Source organism: Eurosta solidaginis, chromosome 4 (assembly GCF_040869045.1).
Source record: "Eurosta solidaginis isolate ZX-2024a chromosome 4, ASM4086904v1, whole genome shotgun sequence".
NCBI classification, from domain to species: Eukaryota; Metazoa; Arthropoda; class Insecta; order Diptera; family Tephritidae; genus Eurosta; species Eurosta solidaginis.
This window is the reverse complement of record NC_090322.1, coordinates 250242761-250256075: the sequence shown is the minus strand read 5'-3', so window position 1 is coordinate 250256075 and position 13315 is coordinate 250242761. Positions and strand designations below refer to the sequence as shown.

Sequence of the window (13315 nt, the reverse complement as noted above, 5' to 3'; positions counted from 1 at the left end):
GCCGGTTTCTCAGGCTTGAAAACGTGCGTCAGGTAGCTTTCTCCCTCAGCGCCAAGATATTTTAGCATTGGCATGACTACTCCATTTGGGCCTATTGATTTATAAGGTTTGGCTTTTTTCATGGCTTCTTCAACCTCTGTGGGGTGATGGTAACTGGTCACACGTCGTTCACGCATGTCTTCGAGTCACCAGAGTTGTATCGCCAAAGGCGATGGATAAATTACACAGGCCGACCAACATTCAGACCCAGATAACGGACTATATATTTTCGAAGGCTTATGATGCGCTGAATCCAAATCTGGCCTCAGAATTGCTCTATCGGCTCTATATCCTAATATCCTAACCTAAGAGTGCAAAAACACCGTTTTAGCCCATATTTGAGGTTATGTAGTCTTGCAGATGTTTTCTTTCACCAAAATTAAAGGAAGGCGTCTTTAAATACAAGTCTTCTTCTCTCAAATGGCGTGGAGTTTGCTCAAATATTTTTTCGCTGAGATATCGCATTTTGAAATTTTGTGGTGTAGTAGGTGTTGAAGTCACTGTAACAAACATCGCTTTATTGTGATGGCACAACCTAATGTAAGTTTCCCTTATGCTTATATGTATGTATATTAATATAAATTCATTTGATATGTACACATATGTATGTGTATGTTTGTTGCAGTGGCATGCAAAATGAACAAGACTAATTGCTTTGGTTAAAACGAGATAGCTTGTATTAATATATAGTAGGCCATGGTGGAATCAATTCCACCATGATAGTAGGCTTTGATTTTATTATATAAATACCTTATTCCTAAGACTCTTTATGTATACATATATATGAATTATAACAGGACTTATGTTCTTATTTCTTTGACTAAAAATTTGATTTTGTCAGTTAAGACGCGTATCATAAGTTTCTGATTTTCTGCGGTGACGGGTCGTGGAAAGACAAGAATTGAAATATAAAAATTTGAGAAAATAAAACGTAGCGTTTTTTTTTTCTATTGAAAATCGGAAGCTGTTGAATTTGATTAATTATATTAATAGGTTATGGGCCCAGTCATAAATTGTGGTCGTATCTTGTGTCTGGCTTAATCAAAGAAAGTGTTGTGTTCGGTTGAAGAAATAAATAAATAAAAGTGGTATCAAGAGATATGGAAAAACTAAAAAAGAACATCAAACCCTTGGATGGGGAAAAATACTCTATCTGGAAATATCTTATCAGAGCTTTATTAGCAGAAAATGATGCGCCTTTTGTAATTGAAGACGAAAAACCAGAAAAAGAAAGTGAACTGTGGGCAAAGGCCGAAAGAACTGCGAAAAGCATTATAATTCAATTTTTAAGTGATTGATATATGGATGTGAATTCACGTCACTGCTTAGCATCGGCTTAGAGACAGCAGCACCCCTTAGATTTGCTAATATTCGTAACACTGCCCTCCACCTAAGTCTGATCGTCCCGATCAGACAAATCTCTCGATCTAAACGCTGCTAGCATCGCCAAATGTAACACTCTTCTATTTCGTGATTTCCCAATTGCTTGTATGCGGTAGACGACATCACTGATCGTCTTCACAACTCTGTACGGGCCTTCCCAACTGCACCGATATTTGGATGGAACACCTTTACGCTGGTGAGGGTTGTATAGCAGTACCAGATCTCCCTCCCGGAAACCTTCCAAATTATTTTCCTTGTCGCACCTGTATTTCATCTTACTACTCATTATCCTGGATCGTTCCCTCGCACTCTGTTGCTTGGCCAATGAAGAACTACTTCGCAGAGCTTGATCTTGACGGATTGACTTTGCATCATCAGTATCGTCTTGACGTTTCACAACAGTAGTACGCGCTGGCTTGAAACCACCCTTGCATTCTTTCTGGAAAATTCTTTCAGACGTTTTAGTGCGTCCATTAGGGTTTGTCAATGCCAGTGTTTTTCTCGCAGGTACTTTTGATTTCGCTTTATTTGGCCCATTCGACCCATCAACCTTTGCTCGATCTACTTTCCTTGACTTGTGGTCTCTGTCGAATCGAATCTCCTCCACCAGCACTCGCTTACTGCTGAACCCTTTTTCCAAACTGAAGTTAAGTGGTATATCCTGGTTCTCATAACGCATCACCCTTCTCTGCATATCGATCTTGATGTCGTGGTCAACCATGAAGTCCACTCCCAATATGACTTCTTCAACGATCTTCGCCACAACGAATTTGTGTAGAACCGTGACATTTCCAATCAAGACATCACACATCACTTCTCCCTGAACTTGGTTATACTCGCCAGTTACCGTACGCAACCTTGCTCCAGGTAACGGTTTTACTCTCCTGTTGACCAAGTCAGATCGGATCAAGGAATGAGATGCGCCCGTATCTACAGTCAGTACAGGCTCCTTACCATCCACATTCCCTCTGACGGTAAGACTGCTTGATTTCCTTCCAATTTGCGACACAGATATCACAGGACATTCAATAGCCGGGGCAAGTTTTCGTTCTTTACATCCGACACGCTCTTGCTCATTTCCTCCAGCTTTGCGTTTACGGCCACCCACATTGTTGGAATTGTTAGGACCAAGATCGCAATGACGTGCAATGTGACCAGACTTCCCGCATTTAATAACTTTTTCACTCCGCTTTTGCGATCCTTTCAGCGCCTCCAATATTGCGTCTACCCACTCTGACCTTTCTACTTCCACACGGCGTGCTTTGAAAACTGGCTTACACAGAAGCGACGCTGTTTCCTGAATCAGAACTTGTGACACCGTTTCTGCGAATGTTGGCTTTGGGTTTGCGTATGTAGCTCGCTTTGTTTCGACGTCCCGTATGCCATTTATAAAGCTCTGAATCTTTACCCTTTCAGTGTATTCCACGGGTGCGTCCGCATTTGCTAAATGTGCCAACCTTTCAACATCCGAGGCAAACCCCTGCAAAGTCTCATTCGCTCTTTGGTGACGGTTTTGCAACTCAATTTGGAATATCTGTTTTCTATGCTCGCTTCCGTAACGTCTCTCTAAAGCGCTCATCAATGTTTCATAGCTGTTCCGTTCGTACTCTGAAATAGTCTGTAAGATTTCGGCAGCTGGTCCTTTCAATGCTACGAATGCAGCAACTTTATCTTCAGCATTCCAGTTGTTCACTGTTGCGGTCTTCTCAAACTGTAGCTTAAAGACCTGGAAAGGAACAGACCCGTCAAAGGATGGTGTTTTTACCTTTGGATTGCTTGCTGAAACAGCTGGGCGATTTAGTTGCAACTGCTCGATACGTCCTCTCAAAGCACCCACCTCGGCCTCGATTTTTTCTTCAAACTGTAAAATTTTTGTATCTTGCGCCTCCAACTTCGAGGAAATACGTCCCTCTTGCTCTTCCAGTTGAGCAGAGATCTGCGATGATATCTGTGCTGAAATTTGCGCCAACATTTCGGATATCCGTGCCCCTTGTGCTTCAATCTTCGCTGTTATACGGTTCTCCTGCGATTCCAGCTGAGATTACATTTGCGACGACATTTCGGATATACGCGTTTCTTGTGCTTCTATCTTCGGTGTTATTTCTGACGACATTTCTGCAATATGTGTCTTCTGTTCTTCCAGTTGAGATGACATGTTGGTGGATATTTGTGATGACATTTCTGTTATACGTGCCTCCTGTGCTTCCATCTTGGATGTTAAACGTGTCTCCTGCGATTCCAGCTGAGATGCCACTGTCGATGTTTGATCAGTTATTGCAGCCAATATCCTGTTCAAGTCTGTGCTGGTAACTGTCTGCGATGTTTCACTTTTCTCTTTAATTTTTGTTGTCTCCCCGCCACCAGGATAAAAGACAATCTCGTCCACGTCAATTCCTCGCGACTCCATTACCTCTCGAAGCCGTGCTTGAATTTCGATCTTATTGCCGGTTGTATTTAATCCACGGTTCTCCAACTCCTTTTTCAGTTGCTGGATCTTCAATTCACTGAACTTTGCCATTTCCAAGTTGTATTCCCAATCTTCGGAATTTATTCAACAATTCTTCTTCTGACACCAATTGTAACGAATTTACTTGCAAATCCTCTTATTTGCAATCCTCTGCTAAGTTCGAATCACTAAACTGTTGAATAAATAACTCCAATTTGTAATAATGCAAAATGGCCTTTATTAAAGTACTTCGCAATAACACTCAAACTGTGCAACGAATAGCTTGCTTAATAACCAAACTGATTGATAGCTCAAATGAAACTCTACTATTCAAAATAATACTGCTCTTGCTCGCTAGATAGCGTCTTAGTCGAAACTGCTTGACAACTCAAATCAAACTGAATTTTAGCGCCTCTACAATTGCCGCCTTTTATACTCTTGGGTTTCAACGTTCGCATCTTCTAGGCGCTTCCAGAATCTACTAGTCCAGCAGCTCTCAAACTTCTCAGCTGTAACTACAATTGCACAATTTTATAGTTTTTCTCATTGCATACTTTCAGGAGTATCTCAGATATACGCATGTGTTTGTGCATTGACTCTAAGCTGCTCGTATACGTACATGGTACATATGTGTAGACGCAATTATTGTTTCGTTTATGTAGATACATAGTGATTGGATGTGAATTCACGTCACTGCTTAGCATCGGCTTAGAGACAGCAGCACCCCTTAGTTTTGCTAATATTCGTAACAATATGTTTGATGACTTGGTCACAGAATTAATTGGTTCGGGTGCAAAAGTTGACGAAATGGACAAAGTGTCACATTTGTTACCAACTCTTCCCTCGTCATATGGTGGGATCATAACAGCAGTCGAAACTCTGTCTGAACAAAATTTAACTTTGGCATTTGTTAAAACCAGGTTCTGCAAGCTATTGGAAATTGTGAACCGCGTGAATACAAAGCAAATAATAAATTTAAAAATAATTTTAAATTTAAAGCAAATAAAAAGGTTAACTTAAAATGCCACCATTGTAAGAAAATCGGGAATATTAAAAGAGACTGTTTTATATACAAAAGGCAACAGAATAATCATCCGACCATATGGTAAATGATAAAAGTTTGCTGCTAAACTGCATTGTACAGGTTTACAAGTATGATATGTATGAGAGGGAAACAATTTCTTTCCCTTTCTAACACACGGCAGTTTGACACTTCGGTCAGTGTCAAACTAGCGTGGAACCCACTGGAACCTGCGTGGAACATGAGTTTTGACACTGAACGAAGTGTCAAAATTACCGGGGTTGCTTCGTCGAAAGCGACACAGGGAAGCAAAAAAGGGATCGGAATATCAGATATGGGTTGCTGTGATGGTAAATTTCTTTTAACGAATTTAGTAGGAAATTTTAAGTGCACCCATGTGGGTCCTTCAGAAAATTATAAAAAAGTCTTCAATTGGGGTATCTGAGGACGCGTAGTTATTTCGGTATTAAGAATACAAACACGGGAGTTAAGTTTTTCTACCCGTTCAAAAGTTCTCCGCGAAAAACAGTTTGAAACCGAGGTCGACTGCAATAACCCGTCCAAAAAAGCGGAAAGAAAAATGAATAGACGCGTTTTGTCCTGTTGTCAATAGTCCGAAGAGAAAAAGTATTCGAATTATTGGAAGCGAGGCAAAAACGCGTCTATTAATACCTCCCCCGACGGTTTTGGGCGTGTTTTAGCAATCGTCCCCGTAAAATAGTATCACAATTTGTTAATTAAAATTGTCCAAAATATATGGTTATTAAAGAGAGATGTAATTAAGTGCTCGTTTGAAAGTAAATAAGTATATTTCTTTGTAATATAAGAAAAAAAAATTAAAGCAGTTTTCGATAGCAGCTACTAAACTTTGTTTGGTCCTAAGAAGTACAACAGTGCCAAATAGCATCCACAAAAAAAACGAACAAGAACAAGCATTTTATCAGGTGAGCGTGGCTGTGTATGTGCGTGCTGCTACATATCCTACTTGTAGACCTGTACAATGGCTAAACTGCATTGTAAAGGTCTACAAGTAGGATATGTAGAAGCACGCACATACACAGCCCCGCTCACCTGATAAAATGCTTGTTCTTATTCGTTTTTTGTGTGGATGCTATTTTGCACTGTTGTACTTCTTAGGTCCAAGAAAAGTGTAGTAGCTGCTAACGAAAACTGCGTAAAATTTTTATTGTAAAATTACAAAGAAATATCCTTATTTACTTTCGAACGAGCGCTTAATTACTTCTCTCTTTAAAATACATATGTTTTGGAGAATTTTAATTAACAAATTGTGATACTTTATTACCGGGGACGATTGCCAAAATACGACCAAAACCGTCGGGGGAGGTATTAATAGACGCGTTTTTGCCTCGCTTCCAATAATTCGAATACTTTTCGCTTTTGGACTATTGATAACAGGACAAAACGCGTCTTTTCATTTTTCTTTTCGCTTTTTTGGACGGGTTATTGCACTCGACCTCGGTTTCAAACTGTTTTTCGCGGAGAACTTTTGAACGGGTAGAAAAACTTAACTCCCGTCTTTGTATTCTTAATACTGGAATAACTACGCGTCCTCAGATAACCCAAATTGAAGACTTTTTATAATTTTCTGAAGGACTCATATGGGTGCACTTAAAATTTCCTACTAAATTCGTTCAAAAAAATTTACCATCACAGCAACCCATATCTGATATTCCGATCCCTTTTTTGCTTCCCTGTGTCGCTTTCGACGAAGCAACCCCGGTAATTTTGACACTTCGTTCAGTGTCAAAACTCATGTTCCACGCAGGTTCCACTGGGTTCCACGCTAGTTTGACACTGACCGAAATGTCAAACTGCCGTGTGTTAAAAAGGGAAAGAAATTGTTTCCCTCTCATACATATCATACTTGTAAACCTGTACAATGGCTAAACTGTACTGAGTTCGAACAGCCAATTAAAATTGCAATTGCCAAGAGTGGGGAATATATATACGCAACAGCTATGGGCACGATGAAGATGAAAAACATTGTACAGGTCTACAAGTAGGATATGTAGCAGCACGCACATACACAGCCACGCTCACCTGATAAAATGCGTGTTCTTGTTCGTTTTTTTTGTGGATGCTATTTGGCACAGTTGTACTTCTTAGGACCAAAAAAAGTTTAGTAGCTGCTATCGAAAACTGCTTAAATTTTTTTTTTCTTATATTACAAAGAAATATACTTATTTACTTTCAAACGAGCACTTAATTACATCTCTCTTTAATAACCATATATTTTGGACAATTTTAATTAACAAATTGTGATACTTTATTACCGGGGACGATTGCTAAAACACGACCAAAACCGTCGGGGGAAGTATTAATAGACGCGTTTTTGCCTCGCTTCCAATAATTCGAATACTTTTTCTCTTCGGACTATTGACAACAGGACAAAACGCGTCTATTCATTTTTCTTTCCGCTTTTTTGGACGGGTTATTGCAGTCGACCTCGGTTTCAAACTGTTTTTCGCGGAGAACTTTTGAACGGGTAGAAAAACTTAACTCCCGTGTTTATATTCTTAATACTGAAATAACTACGCGTCCTCAGATACCCCAATTGAAGACTTTTTTATAATTTTCTGAAGGACCCACATGGGTGCACTTAAAATTTCCTACTAAATTCGTTAAAAAAAATTTACCATCACAGCAACCCATATCTGATATTCCGATCCCTTTTTTGCTTCCCTGTGTCGCTTCCGACGAAGCAACCCCGGTAATTTTGACACTTCGTTCAGTGTCAAAACTCATGTTCCACGCAGGTTCCACTGGGTTCCACGCTAGTTTGACACTGACCGAAGTGTCAAACTGCCGTGTGTTAGAAAGGGAAAGAAATTGTTTCCCTCTCATACATATCATACTTGTAAACCTGTACAATGATGAAAAACTCCTGGCAATCAAATGTAACGCTTAAAAAGGTCCTGTACTGTGAGAATATTCCACAAAATTTACTATCAGTAAATAAAATGACGGATGCCGGCATGAAGGTTGTATTTTCAACAGGAGGTGTGGAAATATCAAAAGATGGTGAGGTACGTTTCAAAGGTATGTGTTCTATTAATATTCCTGTTATAGAATTTGAAGTTTGTTGTAGAGCATTTATAACAGACAAAATCAATAAAAGCTCATATCAATTGTGGCATGAACGATTAGGTCATATTAGTAAAGGGAAATTAATAGAAATGAAACGAAATAAAATGTGTGAGGATACAGAGTTATTAGATTATATTAAAATTGATAATGATGTCTGTGAGGCTTGTATAAAAGGGAAACAAGCACGATTGCCATTTTCAAAGTTTAAAGATAAGGACTATATAAAAAGGCCATTGTTTATAATACACTCAGATGTATGTGGTTCGATTACGCCTCCTACAGTTGATGGTAGAAATTACTATGTAATTTTTGTTGATCAGTATACGCATTATTGTGTAACATACTTGATAGCCCATAAGTCAGATGTGTTTGCTCATTTTAAAGACTTTCTTGCGAAAAGTGAAAATCATTTTAATCTACTTATTTAATAACCCGAACCCCGAGTAATGCTCTATATGATAAGAAAAAAACTCCTCCTGAGATGTGGCATAGTCGAAAGCCAAACTTAAATATTTGAAAGTTTTTTGCTCTACATATAAACATGCACAACAAGACAAGAGAAAATTGTTGGTTACGAAACAAATGGTTATAAGTTATGGGTGTTTGAGGAAAATAAGTTTTTTGTAGCCAGAGATGTGGTTGTAGATGAAGTTAATATGACTGACATAGAGATTTTGGAAGTTGAAAGCCCTGAAAGTGATTGGGCTATACAGAATGATAGTATGGATCAGCAAAATAAATCACAGCATGAAAGTAATGAAAATATGAAAATAAATGTCCTGAATGAGAGTAGCGAAAATAGAGTATTCCAGAATGAAAGTAAGGAAGATGAACAGGGTGACTTTAAAAATGATAATTTCCTAAAAGGAAGTAAGGAAAAAGATGAGCCTAAATCCCAGAATGAAAGTATGGAGAAAAATATTGAAGTGATAGGCTGAGAGATAAACCACCAAAATCTTACAGATTTTTGGATTTGGATGGTTGTCTACTATACTCACAAATGCCTTTTTCTGATGTATCAAACAATTATGATGAGATAAAAGACAGGCATGACAGATTAAAATGGGAACAGGCAATTAAATAAGAATTAGATTCTCATACATTGAATGAAACATGGATTATAGTTGATAATCCGAAAAAAAAAATATTATTGATTGTAAGTGGGTTTCAACAATCAAGAATGATGAAATGGGCAACCCTGTCAGATGCAAAGCTAGACTTGTTGCTCGCGGGTTTACACAAAAATATTTAACTGACTATGATGAGACTTTTGCTCCGGTAGCAAGAATATTAAGTTTTCGAATTATTCTGTCTTTATCGAATTAATTTGAATTGAAATTTCATGATATGGATGTGAAAACGGCATTTTTAAATGGAAAATTGAAAGAGGAAATTTATATGAAAATTCCTCAAGGGTTACCATGCGAAGATGATAAAGTGTGTAAACTAAATAAATCAATTTATGGTCTTAAACAGGCAGCTAGATGTTGGTATGAAATGTTTGAAATGACATTACAAGTAATTGGATTTGTTAGCTCAGAAGTAGATCACTGTATTTATATATTGGATAAATCTGAAGTAAAAAAGAATATCTATTTATTATTAAATGTCGATGATTTAGTCATAGCAACATACGACTTAGCAACAATGTCAAAGTTTAAAGATTATTTAATGGGTAAATTTAGAATGACTGATTTAGCTGAAATGAGACATTTTATCGGAATAAAAGTTAGTAGAAAAAATAATAAAATTGAACTTAGTCAATCGGCTTATATCAATAAAGTCTTGAAAAAATTTTACATGGATGTTTGTAATCCAGTTAATACTCCACTTCCAAGTAAATTGGATTATAAAAATTTAAATTCAGATGAAATATATAATGCACCATGTCGAAATTTAATTGGTTGCCTAATGTATATAATGTTAGGTACTCGACCTGATTTAAGTACATCAATTGGCATTTTAAGTAGATATACGAGTAAGAATAATAAAGAATTATGGCAGTGCCTAAAAAGGGTTTTGAGATATCTAAAAGGTACAATTAATCTAAAATTAACTTTTGTAAGAAACGAAGACTTTGATAACATGTTTACTGGTTAGGTCGATTCCGACTGGGCTGGAAATAAAAACGATAGAAAAAGTAATACAGGGTATTTATTCAAAATGTTCGACTCGTGTCTTATTTGTTGGAATACGAAGAAACAAAATTCTGTTGCGGCATCTTCGACTGAAGCTGAATATATGGCGTTATTTGTATTAGTATTGCTAACAATCCTACGTACCATAAAATAACTAAACATATCGATATCAAATATAATTTTTCTAGAGATCAAATTGAAAGAAAACTAATTATTCTTGAGTATGTTCCTACAGGTAAACAACTGGCTGATATTTTAACCAAACCATTACCAGGACCACGATTTACCGATTTAAGAGATCAACTTGGACTGATGATTTAAACTCTTTTTATTATAACTAAATATGTATTTATAGTTATTAAACTACTAAACTTTTGTATACTTACATCAATTTTTTTTGAATTACTTAATGAATTAAAATCTGTTAGATTTGAACTATATTGGTCTGATTGGGTTTTACTGGGTTTTCCCAATCCATGCAATAAATGTTGGACCATAATTGTATGATTTCCCAGAGTACTCGACCTGCCACCGCTTAACACTTAGTTTAATCATTAATATTATCATATTTATATGTTTTCATATAACTTCTGTTTCTTGTTAATTTTGAAGAGGTGTGTTGAAGTCACTGTAACAAACATCGCTTTATTGTGATGGCACAACCTAATGTAAGTTTCCCTTATGCTTATATGTATATTAATATAAATTCATTTGATATGTACACATATGCATGTGTATGTTTGTTGCAGTGGCATGCAAAATGAACAAGACTAATTGCTTTAACTCGCCTCCCTTCAACTATAGGAATTAAATATTTGTCCTTGTATCTATTTACCAAACTTTTAAGCTCTGGGAGATTACGAGCTCCCATTAAAAGATGAGTATTAGATACTTGTCCAAAATAAAATCTATTAACTTCTTTCATTTATATTGTCCTGCTTCGCCAGAGATTGCATTGAAAGGATATAAAAATGCAAACTCTCTTGTCGTCTATCCCAGCGTCTTGCTCCTAATTTCCGATAAATGTCATATTGCGTAGTAGTGAAAGCAAACTCTGCGATAAGAGGCTCTCTTCAATGCATCATAACTTAATGCCGTAGTTGTTGACAAAAAGAGTTTGGCAGTTCCCGCCAACGAACGACGAAGACTAATAAGTTTAAAACGATCAACATTAATCGTTCTCATGATTTCTTCAAAATCTTCCAAAAAATTTTTTAATACTCTGCGCACTACTTTCCCCATCAAACTTCGGTAAAGCATGCTCAATTTCCGTAAAATCTGCTTTGGGATTTAGGTCTGCGAAAAGTTTTGCACAAGGTCCTACTTCCAGTTGTTGCATTTGACTTCAATTCTAGTATTGTCTTCCTCTTGTGAAGGAATTGAATTTCTTCCTCCAAAGAAACTTTAACAGATACATTAGCAATAGGGGTGTCATTTGCAACACCATATTCGTCAACGTTTGGAGCGGCAGTTTTATTAGCAGCGGGAGCAGTTAATTCATCAGCAGCATTGGAATGGAATTGTGCCTATCAGCAGTTGGGTCGGCAGCCTCCACAATACCATCATCATTTTGAACCGGAAGGATATTATCTTCAAAACCAGCAAAATTTTCGTCATTTAACGAATCTTCAAAAATGTCTTCCTGATCACCAGTTTCGAGATTTTCATCATATAAACGTTTTAATTGGTTAAGGTTTCCCGACTTTGGAAAAGAAATGCCTGCACGTGACAGGAGCTCAACCAACGTTTGCCTTGAAAGTCCTTTTAAAAAGGAATTCTCTCCACACCTGACGTTATAAAAGGACTAAATCCTGTAACTTAAATTAATATTTATTTAAGAGCTTCTCTCTATGCAGTTTTTCACAATCTGAACTTTTAAACAATATATTTTTCACAAAAGTAATTTATAAATTAGTTACTTTTCAAAGCAATATTGATATTACATTCATATATGTGACCCGGTCTATGAAAAGGTGGCTTATGACTCAAAAAAGAACACCTGTTTTTTTTGAGTCATAAGTCACCTTTTCATAGACCGGGTCACATATATAAAAACACTTTACAAAATAAAATAAAGTAAAACAAAATAAAGTAGAATAAAACAAAAAATAAAATAAAAGTAGGTAAAAACCAATTAAATAAATAAAATAAGAAAAATTTTAAATTAAATAAAAAATAAGAATTAATGAAAAAAATTTATTTGTATGAATTAAGCGGGGATTGTCCTAATTACCTTTTTTTAAATAAATTAAAACACATATTTGAAGCAATTTTTTTTATCATAATTTATTTAATAATTTCGGAAAAAATAATTTTTTTTCTTTGTAGTCTAATAGTACAAAAATCAAAAATACCAGTCTCTTTGAAACATGCCAACAACAAAAAGCACATCTTTAACATATGATAATAGACGAAGTATTTACTGTGTAAAGAGTAAAATATGCAAAGAAGGCAATTAAAATTTACAAGAACTAAGGCATGACGGGGCTGAATGCTTTTGCAACATGTTTGCTGGGTAAGAGCTGCTTCGGCAAATAGATTAATAAGGAAAAAACCAAAAGTTTTCACTTTTTCCCTCTATGCATTTCGGCGCTTTCGCGTCATCATGGCAACACTTTAACCATCGTAGGATAACGGGTTCAAATCCCATTCCTAGGAGAAAAGGCTTTGAAGAGATTTACAAGGTATAATCTAAACAATTGTCGCCTTGTCCGTCCTGATGGCACGTTGTTTAAATTTTTCCCAAATTATTAAATAAAAAAAATTTAAGAAAGTTAAATAAAGTAAAATAAAATAAAATGAAATATGTAATAAAATAAAATAAAACGAAATAGAAATAGAGAAAATTAAATTAAGTAAAATAAAATAAAAAATTTAATACAATACGATAAAGTTAAACAAAAAATTTAACTAAATTAAGTAAAACAAAATATGAAATAAAATAAATGTATTACTTTACAACAGGAGTCGACTGTTTATACACATCAAGAATGTCAAAAAACGCGTTTCGAACTAGGAAAAACTTATCCGAGGGCGGAAAAAAATTTCGTTCAAAAAATATTCACGAAAAACCGAAAAAGTACCCTGGACCACTTCGAAACCAGGGATGGGATCCATAGTACATATTTATTTAAAAGAAAAAAAAAATTAAATCTTTCTTTATTAGTCCCTGGACTATGT

General features: G+C 36.1%; 1 long non-coding RNA gene across 2 annotated transcripts; it reads left to right on the top strand.

Annotated features, from left to right (window-relative positions):
• Positions 1 to 861: 861 nt before the first annotated feature.
• Positions 862 to 10433, top strand: LOC137251296 (uncharacterized). Of its 2 annotated transcripts, none has more exons than XR_010953201.1 (3): positions 862 to 970; positions 4789 to 4973; positions 7823 to 10433. It is a non-coding gene; the product is annotated as an uncharacterized lncRNA (long non-coding RNA). The 2 variants fall into 2 exon arrangements; XR_010953200.1 differs by having other exon boundaries at positions 868 to 1032.
• Positions 10434 to 13315: the final 2882 nt, after the last annotated feature.